At 41.2% G+C, this 17,824-nt stretch overlaps 1 long non-coding RNA gene across 2 annotated transcripts in view; it reads right to left on the minus strand.

Moving 5' to 3' along the window:
* Nucleotides 1-17,824, minus strand: part of LOC148190440 (uncharacterized) — a 114,981-nt gene that overhangs the window by 85,887 nt on the left and 11,270 nt on the right. The gene's annotated exons all lie outside the window — the stretch shown is intronic.

The following is a 17,824-nucleotide window of genomic DNA, read 5'->3' on the forward strand; positions in this document are numbered from 1 at the left end:
GGCAAGCCATTGATCATCCATCTTGCTCCATTGGCCTAACTGGGAGATCCTAACAGCTCAGACTGGGCATCTGAGAAGGGAATGTGCCTCTAATCTGGTTTGCAATTCCTGTTTATCCTGCACAGATCAGCAGTGTTAACTTAATAGGTGGAAACTCTTGATCTCACTGCTACTTTGAGCTCGAGAAAATCCACCCAAAAACAAAATTCATGCATTGTGCTGAGAATAGAAGTTTTTCAGTTGTGAACACAACTCTCTAAAATCCATTAACTGTAACCTGTAAAACCGGCTTGCCTCCTTGACATCTCTGTGGACAGTGCTTTAATGAAATTTACTGTGGGTCAGGTCACTGTTTTGCAGGGCAGAGCACTGTTAATCAAGAACGGGTTCATGGGCCTGCAGATTTTGGCTACCTTGTTTCTAACTGTGGGAAAGAGTTGAGTTCACAATACAAGATTGACACCCAAAGATCAAAGAAACAAAAAACATATATTTTGTTCAAAGGTGGATTTTCCCTTAAAAGGACAGTTAAAAAATATATTTCATCTATAGAAAGCTTTGCTGAGAGGCAGCACTGGTTACTGTGATCTGGACTTCCCTGTTACTACCTCTCTCCACTGGGAATCTTTGTAATACTAAAAACCAGCTCATGTAAAATACATTTCTACATCAGTAAACTGAGTTATTACCCTTATGGGAGACAAAAAGGCCAGAGTCCATGCAATGTGCTAGTTAGCCAATCAATGTACAGTCTGTGCTAAAAGCACAAATCTGGGAAGGGGGTACACACTTAAAAGCCTGCACTTTTATGTCTTAATCAATTTATGGGTGTACTGGTCTTTCTGTTTAAGCCAATAAACTAGTGGATTACCTTGAAATACTGCTTAGCCCATTGACCAGCTACACTCAAAAAAGTGCTGGGTTGTTTCTGTAAACACATTGTTGGGTTGCTCATGTTGGGTCAGAGAGGTTCACTTGCAGCTCCGCATCTGATGGATAACTTTGACCGAGCTGATAAGATGAATTTTATTGTGGGACATTTACAACCCCATTTCCTAAAAGTTAGGATTCTGTGTAGTGATAATGGTTTCCCAAAGCGTTCCTGAGTCCATGTAGTAATATTGTTAATTCAATCATTCATACGGTCATCATTTTGATGCAATGCTGAGAGATTGAAGATGGTCAGTAAATACTGGTTTTGAGCCTTGCTCCTTAAATGCAGATATTTCTCTGGATTTTCTGAATCTTTTTATTAGCCTAAATTATGGATTATAAATGGTGAAATCCCTAAATTCCTTACATGTATGCATTGAGAAACATTCTTTAACTGACAAATACCTATAATGTCAACCGAATATGAATAAAAAAAACATTCATGAATAGCTTATTATTGTGAGTTGGCTACAAAACACATTACTGCCAAGCTACTTCATCAAAGGGTTAATATAAATTTAAAAAATATCCAGTTACACTTAGTTGTGTGTGGTGGGGGGAGATTTTAGGCATAATGATGGTTGTATAATCACTGCATGTGAAAAATGTTGGACTGGTTATTTGTTTTACTGAAAATTCTATTTTACTTTTTATTATTATTTGAATTATCATACAGCAGTCACCAGTGCAGCCATCACTGCGTTCTAAAATTCTATAAGGTCATAATGTGTTGAGGCCCTTCAGCTGGAGAAACAAGAGCTAAAACGCCACTACAAAGCTCTGATCTCAGCTGAGAGGACAGACCAAGAGGCCACGCTCCTGGAAATGCAGGAGCTGAAGACTGAGCTTGAGAGAGCTGAAGCCATCAACAACCAAACGAGCAGAGAGAAGGTGGACTGGGCCCTCACAGTGGAGAAACTTCTCCAACAACTCGAGGAGGCAAAAAGCAAGCACGCTGTTGAAAAGCAGATGCTTGTCACCCAGCTCTCTGTGGCCAATCAGAAGCTGGAGGATGTCAACCAGCAACTCAAGACTGAAAAGGGTTTGAGGATCCAGGTTGAGACGGAAAAACTGGAGGCTGTCAAGATCGCAGAGACTCTTTTCCAGACACTGGAAGACATGCAGGGGGTCTCAGAGGAGCGTTCCATGGAGAGATGGCTGCTTTCAGCTGAGCTCAATACTGAAAAAAACGTACTTCACCATGAGATCCTGGAGCTGCAGCAAACTCTCCTTAAAGAACAGGACTTGAGGAAACAGGTAGAGACCGAAAACCTCAAGAACTTAAAGATCAAGGAGGCAGTTTGTGAAGAGTTCGACCAACGGCTCCAGAAAGAGCAGAGTCTGCAGGCAGAGGCAGTAGAAATCGCTGAGGCACTTTTCCAAAAACTGGAGGAGGCCCAAACGATCTCAGACAAGCTTTCTGCTGAAAGGCAGATGCTCAGTGACAAGCTGAAGGAGGAGGAAGAGAAGCAGGAAACTCTTGCTCAAGAAATTGTGGAGCTCACTGAGATGCTTTATCAAGAAAAGGCTCTGAGGGTCCAGTCAGAAAACTATGAACTTGAAGCCACTGAGATTGTGGACACTCTTCAAAAGAGAATCGAGCAACACAGACGAAGGTCCCCTGCCGGTATGAGGAGTTCCCGCTGCAACAAAAGGAGCTTTTCAAGTCATGTCAGAAGCAGAAGGAGGAGAGGAGCTGCTGACTGAGCACCAATCCACTCTCTCTTTGAAAAAAGAGTGTTTACTTAACAACACTCCTTCTAAAAAAAAAAAAAAAAAAAAACGCATGAAACTGTAAAGCATCTGTAGACTTTCATTTTTTTAAAGAAGCACATTTAAATTGCAACTACAGCTGTCACAGTTAGAAAAATGGAGACAAGCTGCTGGAGAAAAACTGCAATCACAATGTGATTGATCCACAGTGCTTTTATATTTTATATTTCTAAATGTGTGTTCTTTCATGATTTAGATTCCTTTGTTTGAAAATATACCTTTCTTTGCTTTCTTTCTTCAAACAATCTAGAATAACTCAAACCTGCTTTGTTTCCCAGGGTTTTCTTTTTTGTTGTTTTGTTTGACTCACACCATAACTGTAATAGGGTTCATCTAACATCTTTTGCAAATTTTGGTCATTCACATATTGTGACATGCCTCAACAGGGTGGCTCTGTTGAAGAAGCTGAGGACATTATCAGCAGAAAGCCTTTTATTTAAATCAGCCACCAGTCATTATGCTTAACTATAAGCCTTAATAAGATGCAAGCAGGTGAGTCAGATAAAAATTCACCCCTGTGCAGTTGTCATGAATGGGGAAAATAGCTATAGAGGTCAAAACCATGATTTCTACTACGTTTAGTTCTGCTGTAAAATTGAGTATTTTAACATGGTTGTCTATGGGGATTGACTGGCGTCTGGAGCCAGCCTCTTTCAGAATTGCAGTTTTTGGTACTCCTGGTTGCCTTAACAACTGGTACTTGGATGTCACAATTCTACTATGTGAAAAACAAATGACAGTCAAACCCGTGACATGGTCCATGAAAGCTTGTTGTATTTTTGAATGCAAATGCACTACCTCATGATATTCACCCCCAATTCCACTCACGGGTCCTTTGCCTCTCTCTAATCCTCATTCGGTTTCATTTTCAGTCTCTCACACTTTCTCTCTGCCATCCTGTCCTCCCACTCCGCTCTCTTTCTCTCCCTCTCTGGTGCTCTGGCAGACAGGAAGTGTCAGGTCAGGCCAGGTTATTTCAGGCCTAATTGGGAGATTGATGTTCCTCTAGAAACCTGGCACCTTGACATGCCTTTCATCCTCCCTCATGCACTTCCTCCCAAACGGCAAGAGCCAGACATGTTGACGGCTCACTGAAACACAGACAACTGTCCTTTTTGAGGACTTTTTTTCAGCAAAGGCAGGGATGACACTGCATCACAAGGGGGAAACCACAAGTGGTTAAGTCTCTCAAGAAATGACTGCCTGTCCTAAACACCTTTATCTGCCACAATCCATGGTACCGAACTTACCTATGACTGAGGTTAGAGAAATTCTAAAAAGACGAGAGTATCATTGAATGGACTGGAATAATAGGGGCAACGGTCCCAGCTAATGGTGCTATTTGTGAGGAAGCCTATCACCAGGCCACGTTGAGGTGAGGCGTAACCTGAACCTCACATCCTCTACTGTTAGAAAGCCCACACTGTTAATGTGCTGTTGACTTGTTTATTGAATTAAGTTTCATTCACTACTAATTTGTTTCTCTGTACGTTTTCATATGTCCCACGCTCTTGAACACACCATAGTTGTTCTGACGCTATTGAATGCACCACACCTGTGTGTGAAATGCAGTGCCCTGAAGTTTCTTTCCTAATACAACGGTGGATAGATTTTTCCTTTGCCTTTACCGTCATTCATTTGTACCCTGCTGGTTTATTGTTGTGTGTAAATGCCAAAAGGTGAGTCTAATGACATTACACTGTAGAAGTTGGATGCTAACATTGTGTTAATGTGTATTTGTTTAGCTGGGCATATAAGCTAATGTTATCTTATGCTGATGCGTGGTCAAAGCTAATACGCTAATTCATGCTGTCTGTATGCCTCGTGTGAGGTGATTCGTTGAAGTTTTATGATTCATATAATATTTGAGCGATGAATACAGTCCTTTGTTACGTTACTTATCTTATTTTGTTGCGTATTATGTATGGTGTTTACTATACTGATTGTTATTTGTATTGCTATTACAGACCACAGCCAAATCAACCCTAAACAGGACATCTGTATCCGTGTTCTTTGATGGGAACACCACTCTCCTACTACGCCTTGCCACTCTAAACCAGCTAAATTCACGGAGACGCCCTCTCTTCTTTTTATCTACAATGCAAGCAACAAGCAGCAGGGCAGACATGAGCCAGTGAAACGTGTCCTGATCAGTTTTCTCTGTTGAAATAAGATGAGATTTCGAGGGTCTGGACTATTTTAAAGGATTAGTTCACCCAATTTACAAAGACATATTTTCATATTTAAGGGGTCAGTATGGTTCAACAGCCTTTGAAAACAGACATAATCATACCAAAGTTGAAATTACATTCGATAATTTTTGCTAACTTTTCAAAACTGAAAATCTGACATTCACACCAACTCAATGCAACAACTAGTTGGGTGTCCAAATGTGAGAGAGCAAGCAGGGTTTTAACTTCTCTCACAAGCCTAACTGAAGGTAGGTTGCACTCAAATAAGGGTGACATTTTCTGACTGGTGGCAATTTTTGATCAATAACATAAATAAGTAAATGCACACAGTATAACAGCCATCAGTTTTCATACCACGCTATACCTTCCAACTGGTAAACTGCTGCAACCCTTTTCTGAAGTTGAACCTAATGGCTCTGTGATGCAACACTACCAACGTTGAAGCTCCATCGTTGGCTTCCAGCCTTTGTGGCACTTCTGCCTCTTGTCTAAACTCACCATTCTCTTTAAGATGCACTCTCAGGTACCAAATTGTGGCACCTATGGATTAAACGTGAATCAATACCAAGTAGCACCAATGCTATTTGGTCACTATCCTTAAGAGTTCAGTACCCAATCATACTGGCCCTGGAACATTGGGTAAATCTGGCATTGGCAAATGTTGGCACAATTCTTAAATAAAGTATTTAATCAAACAAAATGCCTGATTTGTTTTGGTTGCCTGTTTATTTAAGCAAATTTTACTCATGAAACACAGGAAACCACTAGAGTCTTAAATAGCTTCAGTAACCCTGTAACAACACAGCTCTGGGCATTGAAAACCTAAAGCCAAAAGGTCCACTTTGTTTGGGCATAGCTCCAATGAACAAAAGCCCATCTAAGGGACTCCCACCAAGAATGCCAGCACCAGTGGCCACAGCTAGTGCCCATCCATGACTAGATGGGCAGCTGAAATTACCAATTAGTTTACCAATTGGCTGCAGCGGATTCGATTGGTTTGTAATTAATTCTAGTTACTGGCCCGTGGAGCAGGACGGATGGCGCCATGCCTTTGTCCTACTGACACACTATCCCACAGAGCTGTGCCTCGGGGAGAGGCAGCGGACATCAATACAGGGCCCTGCAGCTACTGAGTCCTCCTCCTCAACACACACACACAGAAAACACATAGACAGTCTGCTCACACGCACACTTAGACACACAATACCTTACCCACACTCACACTCTGATAGACAAACACACACAGACGGACCCCCTTGCAGCGCTCGGCTGATTCTGGAGAAGGCGAAACCTCAACTGCCTGAGAAGGTGCTGACGACAAACAAAGACAACAGAAATCTTGTGTTTCGAGACCCTGACTCCCTCCATGTATGTGTGTGTGTGTGTGTGTGTGTGTGTGTGTGTGTGTTTGTGTGTGTGTGTGTGTGCGTGTGCGCATGCATGGATGGTGTGTGTTTATGTGGAAAGAGAGAAGAAAAAAATAATGTGCCTCTTCTGTATGTGCAGTTGAGGGGGAGAGGGAACTTTACACCTTAAACTTAGACTTTCCTGCATTTTTTATCATTTTTATCCTTAGTTCATTGCGGAAGTACATTTTTGCATGTGCAAGCAGGTGTGTGTGACTTTGTGTGTGTAGTGGCGAGTGTGACAGAACGGTGTAGCAGCAGTGGCCCAGTGCGGAGGTCACATGGCTCATTGATACCTCCCACACTGAAGGTCAAGGCTTCTACACCCAGGAGCAGAGGAGGGGAGGCTGAAACAGATCGATGATCCAGATAAAAATACACTGCACCTCAGATAGTCTCCTTTATAAACACACACACACATTCACAAACACATTCACACACACCCTCAACAAATGACTTAGATGCCACTACAAATGATCCTGGCCTCCTTTTAATGAAAGCGATATCAAAGGACAGAGCCTGCTGTAGTGACTGCTGGCGTTTGGGACACCAATGCAGTAATAGAAGACCATCAAAAGATCATAACAGCTTAAACAATGAGGTCTCTATTGTTGCTCTGGCCTAAACCTCCTGCAATCAAACCACCATTTGCACTCAATATAAAGTGGAACAGGTTGGGAGGTAAAGTTACTTCTTCTCATAATGGCACTACACTGACGTACACAGAGCATGCTGGTCAAAAATCCCCTGCGGGGTGAAGAAAGAAAGTGCAGTGGGTGAGTGGGCAACGGTGGGCTGTAGAGAGCGAGAGAGAATGAGAGAGACTCAGTGCGGATCATGACAGACAACAATGTGTGATTTATGTGGGCAGTGAGAGGAGTGGTAATTGGGAGTAAAGCTCCACAAGGCTTTTAGTTAATGACAAGTCGACTAGTGAAAGATGTCTGCACCACCACCGCTCCTTATTATGGATGCTGGTTAACAGTGGGAACGGGGACGTGCCACTGAGCACTCATCAGGAAATGAATGAAGAGCCATGCTGAGAAAAAATGGAGGCTGTGTCAGCTACAGAGCAGAAGACAAGATAGTATTCGATTTACTATTCAGGCCTAATGGTCATCTGGCCATTATGTTTAAGAAAGCTGCCAAAAATTGTTTGGTAATATTGGCTGGTTTACAGGCCTTAGCTAAAAATATTTTATTTCAAAAGTATGTATAAGAGCAACAGCAGTTCTGCTTTCTCATGTTTTTCTGTTAAACACAGTCCCCAATATGCCAGTTTTTAATAATTATGTTCAATAAAAGCCAACTAGAAACAGTGCCTGCCTGAGTGACTAATGGCCTCCTCATCTGAGAAAATAAATGAGCAACACATCTGATCTCACCGCACTCCTCGTCATCAGCCATCAACAGCACAGACAGATGAGTAAAATCACCACGGGAGAGTTCAAATCGATATTGATGCTATCTTTCACCATGAGACAACTGCTGGCATGACGCTCTTTGTTATTAGGATAAGCAAGAACTATGAAAATAAACTAATCTAGCAGAGCAGACAAAAGTTTTCCTAATCTGAGGAATATGGACGAGTTCTGTTCCATTCAGGCCCTGATATGTTTGACAAGAAATTACGCAAATTGCATTCATTTGTAAGACAGCATTTGCGGCTCGCGTCCTATAATGTATGAAATGACATACATAAAGACAAGGAAGGAGAAAAACTAATTAGGTAGTTATGCTCTGGGTTAAAGGGGTCTTGGTGTTATTCATACAAATTAATTAATCATGATGTAGATGTCAGAAAGACGAATAGTTTTGAATGTCCTTTGTGTTTCAGTAACATCAGCAAAAATGTCAGCATAAGTTCAGCTGTGCTTCTAACAGCTCATGCTCCGTTATTTTCTATCATGAAGTAAATGGTCAAATGTGTAGGCTTTAGGAGGATATATTGGCAAAAAATAAATACAACAAGTATGTCACTGGTTTGTCGCCTGTAGTTTGGAAGCTTTGAGTTCAACATTTTTGCCATCAACATATTGGGTTATGGAGCCAGAAGTGACCATATTTGGATGAGTGGCTGGATCTGACTCATAGACTGCCATGATCGGTAGCAACACCTTGCAGAGGTGCCACCCTTCAATTCGGTAACTTTGCGGCCTTAATAAATTTGTCATGGACGTTAAAATCAGCTATAGAAACCAAACATGTTTATTTCTGCTGGCAGTCTTTGGGGATTGACTGTTTTGGAGCCTGCCTAAAGTGGCCATTCAGTTTAACTGTTTTTGGCAATTCAGCATTGGCTTCATTTTTCTGCCACGGATGTTGCTGCTTGAAAACGTCATGTTTTTCTCTACAAAGGGAGCAGGTCTTTGTCCATGGAGTCTGCCATGTTGCACCGCCATATTTCTACAGTAGCTCAGAAAGGACTAACCAAGCACCCGCTCTTGATGGGGCCATTCATGGTTTTGCTTTGGCCGCCAAGCAGTGAAACTGCTTTATTCAGTGCTTTTACTAGTTTAAATCACCAGATCTGTTTGTGTTGGCAAGGAAGAGACCTCTGCAGATAACTTGGCTCCCAGTAAAAAAAAACCTGAATGATGAACACTGAAGGAATTTTAACCAGAAGTTCACGCATTAAAGACGCTTTGTTAGTTGCAATCTGCAATCCTCAACAGAAGATGCCACGAAATCCTATAAACTGCTTCTTTAATCATGTTATTGTAATTTAGGTGTGTCTGTCAAAATACACAAACTGAATGTCACCATCCAATTTCTTAGGATGTATTCAAAATGGAAAAGATAAACAAGCTCATGTTATGTGAGCTGTATTGTGATAGCTTTTACCTACAAATCAGCAAACCGTACCACCATATGATATAGCAGTTTAGAATTGTGATCACCCATAGATTCTCTGTGGACACCAAGATTTGTCCAAAAAAAGGTGTGCATGCAAGTTGCTTGTCCAATACAAATGTAAATTTGGTGACTGTCAGTGTGCATGGTTTGATGTAAATTAAGTACAGATTAAGTTCATACCTTCTAGATCAGCATCTGTATTTCAGAGGTGAGTGCACACAGATGTAGCCTAGATTCATCTTGATGACCCAGATTGGCTGAGCTCCTACCTTCATGTATGTTGAAAAAAATCCTGCAAAAGTGTAATAACACTAACAAAACCACAATCAATAGTTCCAGTGTGTCCTGACATGAATCAGCCACAGTCAAGGTTAGATACATCACATCAAACAATCGACCTGATGTTGAATGAGATGTCCCTGTTCCACCACGGCTGTATCAAAACTGCTCAAGCTTGCAAAACAAACTGAGGGGGGACAGAGAAAGAGGAAGGGTGCTTGGAGCACGCCTGTGGCAAATCTCCGTCAGATATTGTTTGTGTTTAGCGCTGGGGCCCCATGAAGAATTGATGAAGCTCTCTGGGATGGTGCTATCATCGGGACGGGGGAGAATCAGAGCATGGCAAAAAACGGCATCTCTGCCTCCCCCGTGCAAAGCTCCCGCCATTTCTGAGAGCCATCCATTAGCTCCAGCCACAGGGCCCGGGCCCTGCACGCATACACGGTCACTGCAGTGGTGAGAGGGTGTGTGTGGTTTGTTTGTATTGGGTGTATAGGAGGGAAGATTACAAATTGTAAAAAAAAAAAAACAAATAAAATAATATGTAAGACAGATAAGGAGGTGAAGATGAACAAGGTGAACACGTTGAAGTTTCATACATTATATTTGATGTCTGTGAAGACTAGTGATTAGTTGAAAACATCTTGTGCATATTAAAGTATGCACCATGGCAGACATACACTCTCACGCAGTAGGGCCATTAGTACAAGAGGCTTGTCTGAGGCCTAAGGCACTTCCCAAATGCTCAATGGTAAAAGCGCATGTATGTAAGTTTTGTGTGTGTGTGTGTGTGTGTGTGTGTGTGTGTGTGTGTGTGTGTGTGTGTGTGTGTATGTGTGTGTGTGTAAACGGCAGAGAAGAACAATAACAGAAGAATGATAAGAAAAACAAAACAAATGCAAAGGTAAACTAGAAAGATATAAATTATGCGCAGACAGATACAGAGAAAGACGGAAACACACAAAGGGCACAGCAGCAGTAGACGACAAACCCTACATACACACACACACACACACACACACACACACACTCTCACGCAGCTGATCTTCTTACACAGCCTTGGCTGTCTGTAGGCTAACCACAATCCTGCTCCCTGCAGTGCTGACCGCAAAGCAGTCAACAGAGGCACACTGGGCCTTATCCTGCATGACACGCTGGTCGATAATCATGCACACCACCGCATAGCACAACACCACTGTAACTGCAATGCCTGGGCCTGCCTGCTTGCCTGCCTAAACAAACACGCCTGGATGGAGTCACGCTCACTCTAACAGTAATGCATCATGTGGAAATGGAGATTGTTTTAAACTTATTATTGAATATCTGATCTTATCTTACTGTTCGAAGAGTTTATGCCGCACATGTGAGATTAAAGCTGCTGGAAGACACCCCGAGTGTGTGAGTTCATAAAATGAGGCAGGACAAGATGATCTCTCATAAACTGTACGACTATGTGGTGAGAAAGGCCTCGTCAGCCAGATGTGTGAGCCTTAGTTTATTTTTTTAAATGTTTAGTGTATTTTACGCATCTGGTACAGCGCAGAAAACAGTACTGCAAAACAGCACAGCTATTTCTTTGTCATTAGTACATGATAATATTTGCTCCTTCCTCCTCATTAAGCCTTGAGATTTGCAAGATTTTTTTGCTGCATTGTTGAGGCAGTACATAAGTAAAGGCATTCTTTTTGGCTGTGAATAAACAAAAATATACTGCTGGTTTTCCCGTTGCTGAAAAGTTCATAGCAGTTTAACTGATTAGAAATGACTACATTAACTACTGTTTTGACATGCCATGGTCATTAAAGAAGCCTTGCACACTCAAACAAACCAATTAGTTCTTTGGAAATGTAATGTTAAATTAGTGTATATTAAGTTAAGATGTTAATAGTCATACAGTTCTTTAAAGATTGTAATTTTGAGTGAACCTCTCTAATACCCTACATTGCCACAAAACACATGCAGTAAGTATACCATCATGCAGTCATGCACACAGCATTCATTATTCATTAGCTGTACAGTCATATATTTTGCCATCTTAACAAACCGGAAAGAGGAAGGCAATAAGCCTGTGACAGAAGTAAAGAGAAGAAAAAAAAAACGCTCAACATCTCTGAGGTAACTCTAATACTGTAAAAGGCAACCTGTGCTGTCCTCAGTTTTACCATGGCAATAAAATATCTGATGGATCACCAACAACCAACCTTGTACGGCATACAGCAACACAACATCAAAGACAAACTGTCACATAAAGTCGCTGATGCAAACCTTATAGAAGTCCTACATCTGTGTGCACCACCAAATTGCTGTTGCACCATCAGCCCAGTCCCAACATTAAGCTGTGAGCTGAACTTTAATGTAGCTCTATTTTTTTCTCAACTATCAGCTGATGCAAGAAATATAAAGTTGAAAAATTACCAAAAAATGCAGACAGTTGTGACCGATGCTCACTTCTGCTACAGTATGATCACTGGGACAATTTCTCTCCATTGTATACAGAAAAAAATCAGACTGAAATGCAGATATTTTACAAAGCCAGACCTCAGATCATCTCCAGAAATATTAATTAATATAGGATCATAAAAAATATTTAATGTCTCAGTGTATAGAAAAATGAATGAAATATGACTGTAAAAGACTTTCTACTGTTCACCATGTATTCTGAGATTCCCATTAATGCCGTTCATGGACAACCTCACCGAGGACTTGGGCACATTTTGCAAGAAGCTGTTTATAACAATGGATAGTTAATCATTTCAATGGGAAGCTTCAAGGTATGAATGAAATAGTGATGGAGAAGTCTAAAAAAAGTATTTTTTTAATAATGCATTAATTAGAATTCATTAATCTTAGTGTGTGTCCTCTATACTTTGTTTTTATTTCACAGATTTTTGACAACTCTCTGTGAGCAGTTTTAATCCTGGGTCATCGGCTTGCCCCATGTGCGGTGGACGAGCAGTCAGTGATAATTTCCTCAGAAGGCATCAACATTAACAGTGAGACTGAGCAGAAATCAAACGGAATGTGGAAGGAGAGAAGCAGAAGGCACAGAACTTAAACAGTAAATTTCAAAACTCGACAGCACCACCTGCTGTTTCAAACGTTCACTGTCCTCAGGGTTTAAGTTCATTAGAGCCCAGCATCTCCCTCACACTATGCACAAGGTGTACAGCATTTAGGGCGGCACAAAAAATGACAAATGACAAAGTGTCCAAAGCAGAAAAAAAAAAAAGTTTTACTTAAGTCAATAGGTCACGTCACCAATTTTACACATGAAGCTAGGCTTTTAATATCATGAGGAATATGGTTCAACCAATGAAAACATTATTGTTCTGTTTTCTGTGGCTCTGGAGGGAGCTTTCCTAAGTTTGAAAATATTTAAAACTAAATAATTATGTCATTAGTTTTATTTAGCTTTGGCATAAGACTTTTTTTTAACAGAAAGCCATTCTTACAAACCAGGTGTAAAATTTGATGACTTAATTGGGCAAGAGGCAAGGAGGTCTAACGAAATACACTATCAAACGACATAATAGTAAGGGTAGGATATATATATATATATATATATATATATATATATATATATATATATATATATATATATATATATATATGTATTCTTTTTTTTTTTCTGGAAGTCAGGATATATTGGTCTCTGCTGAATTGATTTTAACTATTTTGTTTCTAGTCTGTCTCGTTATTCCCCCAATTTAATGGAAGTTCAATACTAAATTGCCAGAGTGCCCTATTAAAACTCAATCAAGTCGTGAAAATTAAGACTTAGAACTGATTTATGCATCCCAATATCCTCAGGCTCATTATTCTGCCGTAGAAATCAGCAGAAAATTCTACCCAACAGTCTAAAGCAAATGGTTCAGAATGGGTTGATACATACAAGGATACAGTTTTCTGGCTGACAGATCCAGTTCTAAATGAGAGAAGTAAAACCAGTAGCATTTTAATATCAGTTCTGAAGAGGTGAACTGGCAAAATCTCAATATTATAGTTTTATTCAAAAATACTTTCCAAACAAGTTACAAACAAACTACCACGAACTTTTGTCACCTGATAAGTTTTTCCTTTCTTTCATTAAAAATAAATAATAAATACTTCTTTTTTCTTTATACCATTTTCATTTCAAACAAAGAATTATATTTGAACTGACCAAATACAATTACTTATACTGTAGTTTCATTGAGAGAGTCAAGTCATATCAAGTACATTTTATGTATAAAGTCCATTGTCACAAATCAAATTTGTCTCAGAGGCACTCTGAGTGGTTCCCTGGGTGTTGCCAATGGGCAGATCTGCCACTGAAGCTGCCTGTATGAATGAGACAGAGGTGAACACCTTTAGGTGGAACGTATACACAACCCAAAACAAACCCGATACCTTTTATCAGGATGTGAAATCACAGGCCACTTTCCACTTTATAGCCCTTTGAACCTCCACTGAGCAAACATAAACCAAACCTGCACACACCTTCATGCATGCCCACACACAGAGACACACTAAAAAAATCCATTTGTACTCTTTGAAGGGAAACTACAAAGCAGAGAAGGAGCTGGTCCAGACGACATGTCCGCGTGTGTTGGCCTGCATCTGGGCCTGGATCAGAGGAGTGAAGCCAAGCACAATCTCTGTCCTCTGACAGATGGATGAAGCCATTTAGCAAATTACAAGTCCTCCCTTTAACACACATGTGGACACATTGCAAGTGCATAAAAGCACACATACATACAGGTATGTGCACAAGTACACACATCTGCACACACAAACAAGCGGCATGGGTTGGTAAAAGGCCAGGTCATGAGAGACCAGCAGAACTGAAAACATGTAGAAGAAGAGTGAGAGGAAAAGGGGAAGTGAGAAAGAAGTGGAGAGCATGAGGGAGGTGAGAGGATGATGACACGGGGAGAAAGAAAGTATCGGGGTGAAAAAGCTGAGAGGATAGGAGAGGAGGATGGTCAGGAGGTGTAAGCAGAGAGAGCGAGGAATAAAAGGGGAGGACGTGGGAGCAGGTGAGGAGGACAGAGCCTGTCCCTGAGGAGAGAATGGCCGCTGGGCAAATTAGTGTAACACCAAAAGCCAGTCTGTTGAAGGGAGTATGCGGAGGAAGGAGAGAGAAGCGGGACTTGAGGTGGTATTGCCTGTGGCACGCATCCCTTTTACAGGGGTCACCACCAGTACACATCAACTCAAATGTACGGATACACATGCATGCAAGCCCTCACACACGAATCTTTCATACATACATAAAACCAATATACATGCACCTACATGCAGGCATCAATGGACATTTTTGAATCATCAAATAAACAGAAACATGGCCATGATCGTATTATGTGACATCACTGCTGATTAAATATTTATACAAAAGAAGAAGCCACACAAACATGCGCGGTGTGTGTTTGTGTCCATATTGTCTTCATCCCAGCGTCCAGAGAACCACATCAGGGAATAACGGACACAAGAGGATCAAATTGATTAACACTGGAGTTCTTAGTAGTAATGCTGCGGATTAGGACAGCTAATAAATGTTTCATTCAAAGCCAGACGTAGATCAAATGTGAGAAAGGCCCCATGCTTGCTCTCTGGGGTTGGTGTGATTCTGCTCTTTCCTCTCCTTCTTCTCCTCCTCCTCCTCCTCTTTCTCCTTCTCCTTCTCCTTCTCCTCCGCCTCCCTCAGCTGTTGGTTTTCAGCTGTATTATGACAGCCACTACAGATCGTCTCACTAGCAACTACAGGCCCTGCCCTTGTGCCTACACATCATTAGCTCTCCATCTGTCAGCTTCCTAACAGGTTCCCACTAATGTGGCCAAGGACTCACTTCATTGCATTCCTATCCAACAGGCAGCAGCAGTCGGCCGACGACTACACTGTCCTGCTCCTGACTTTTACTCCTCTCTCCTTCACTTCATCCCATTCCCTCTGATTCTGCATCCTCTTTGCCAGTCCTCTGCCACTCTCTCTCCACTCCTCATCCACGTTTAACCTTCCCACTCTTCTCATTCCCCTCTCATTCTTCTTCTCTGACTTGTTCCCTAAAGTAGCTGGTGAGATTCAGGGCTAGCGCCAATGGTCAACAAGGGATTAGCAAGAATGGAGGTTGGAGAATGTGTGAAAACCAGTTAAGTCACACACTCTGCAGGCCAGAGGCTCTCTCTATCTCACACACACACTCACACACACATGTGCACTAACCCAAGCAACCAGATACAAGCTGGCATCCCGTTCATCACTTAGCATGCACACATGGTCCAGTACATAACTGCCGACAGGAATATAGAAACTCAAAATAAACGTAAATATGTATGCGTTGCAGCTACAGTGATCTGCAGGCTTAAATGAAAAATAAAAGAAAAAGAAAAAACAAAGCACAGAAAGATGTAGTGGCTAATGGCAGTGACGGTGACACTGGTCCTGGCAAATGGGCTTTGTGGCTGTGTGTGTAACTCTATCTGTGGAGGGGGAATACAGCAGTGGTTGGGTAATGGAAAGGTCATTTAGCCAATCCCCCAGGTAGGGGGGCTGGTCTGACACGGCTCGTTTGTCACAGTTCAATAACTGCCACTCCAGGGAGTGTGAGGGAGAGAGAGAAAACGAGTGAGAGAGGGGTAGGAAACTTAAGTGTGTGTGTGTGTGTGTGTGTGTGTGTGTGTGTGTGTGTGTGTGTGGAAACCCTGTTGTGTGACAGTGTGCTCAGACCCTGGTAGCACAGCTGATTCCCAGCGCTTGTCCCTCCATTAGAGGCCTCAAACGGGGTCACAGCGAAGGCCAAGCACCACAGACTCTGTCATCTCCACTCAAAAACTTGCAGCATTGGCCCGGGAGGATTATCTTTGCTCTAACTGGTTGATGTTGGGTTTTCCAAGTGGGAAAGTTGGCTGTGATCTATGGGAGAACAATATGGGAAACAATCTAACTGCTAATTTTTTGACCAATTGTGCAATTCATTGTGCAATTAATAAATCATTCTATAGAATGACCAACTCCCCGTTGGATGCAGTCAACATATAAACTGCTCTTTCATTTAGGCCAGGCCTGCAGGTTATGATGGAATTAGATAAGAATTACACATCTTTGTTAGCTTGGTAAAAAAACATTCAATCACAGTAAAATATTGATAACTTCAAAGCTTGTAAACATGTGAAATGCAGATCATGACTTAACCCAAATATAATCTAAACCAAAAAAACACCCAAGCATTGCAGAACAGGCCTGATGTGTACATTAATATATGAAAAAGAAATATGAATTTTACTGATCTCCAGTCAGTAACAGTCTTGTACCAAATACAAAATCTTTACTTGCAACTTTGTCCTCTGCTTGGATCGTATACACCATCGCTTTCCTTCGCTTTCGCTTGACCACACGCTCACTACACACACAATACTTACACACGATACATACTGGGATACTGCCCAAAGGATACACTACTCTAATGACAATGTAAAATGTAAACATGTGGATTGTACTTTACACTGCACAAGTCCAGTATGTAGAATTTTAGTGGCTTTACGTTTTGGCACAAGTGGAATAAAATATTCCTAATTAGTGTATAATCATCCAAAAATAAGAATCATTGTCTTTTTATTACCTTAGAATGAGCTGCTTATCTACAAACAAAGCAAGTATTCTCTCACAGAATACGCCATGTCATTTCTACAGCAGCCCAGAATGATCAAAAACCAGACACTGGCTCTAGATAGGACCATTCATATTGTCACATCGGCCACTATACTTTTCTTACACACTTGTTCTCAGGAGAAGTTTTAGTTGATTGCAATTTGCAATCTCACCGCTAGATGCCACTAAATGCTACACACTGGACCTCTAAACCTGGCCTTGTCATTTTTCCAAGATACTGCAAGCATACCAGTTTATCAGAATGCCCCCCTCTTCATTAATTTATGGTGTAAATGTCTTTAATTTAGTCAAAATCAATGTCCTCTGCTACTTTCATGTTTTTATTGAGGGTGGTGTGTCTCAAACAAAAGAACTGTTTTTTTAATTAATTCATGAAAAGGTTATAGTTTGGAGGTAATGGTTTCCACAGGACCGCAATATTGCTCTTGAATAAATAATTCGCCGGTCAATCAATAAATCACAAATATGTCTGGCAGGTGCAATTCATGCGGAATTGCAACTCAAAGCACTTTATCATTTTGTAAAAAGCACAAATATGAAACAGTGAAAAAAATACACTTCAATATCCTCAGTTGGCTGCATTGATTTGTACTGTCCCTTTAACATGTCGTTAGGTGTGTGACAGAATGATCCCCGAGCTTTGTGAGAGAGTCAAAGATTTTCACACATCTCATTGAGCGACTGGTGAGAGACACCACAGTGTGTCCTTCTCCTCACTTTGAAAATCAATAATGAGC

Source organism: Plectropomus leopardus, chromosome 1, assembly GCF_026936395.1.
Source record: "Plectropomus leopardus strain MGB_pleo_1.0 chromosome 1, ASM2693639v1, whole genome shotgun sequence".
NCBI lineage: Eukaryota > Metazoa > Chordata > Actinopteri > Perciformes > Serranidae > Plectropomus > Plectropomus leopardus.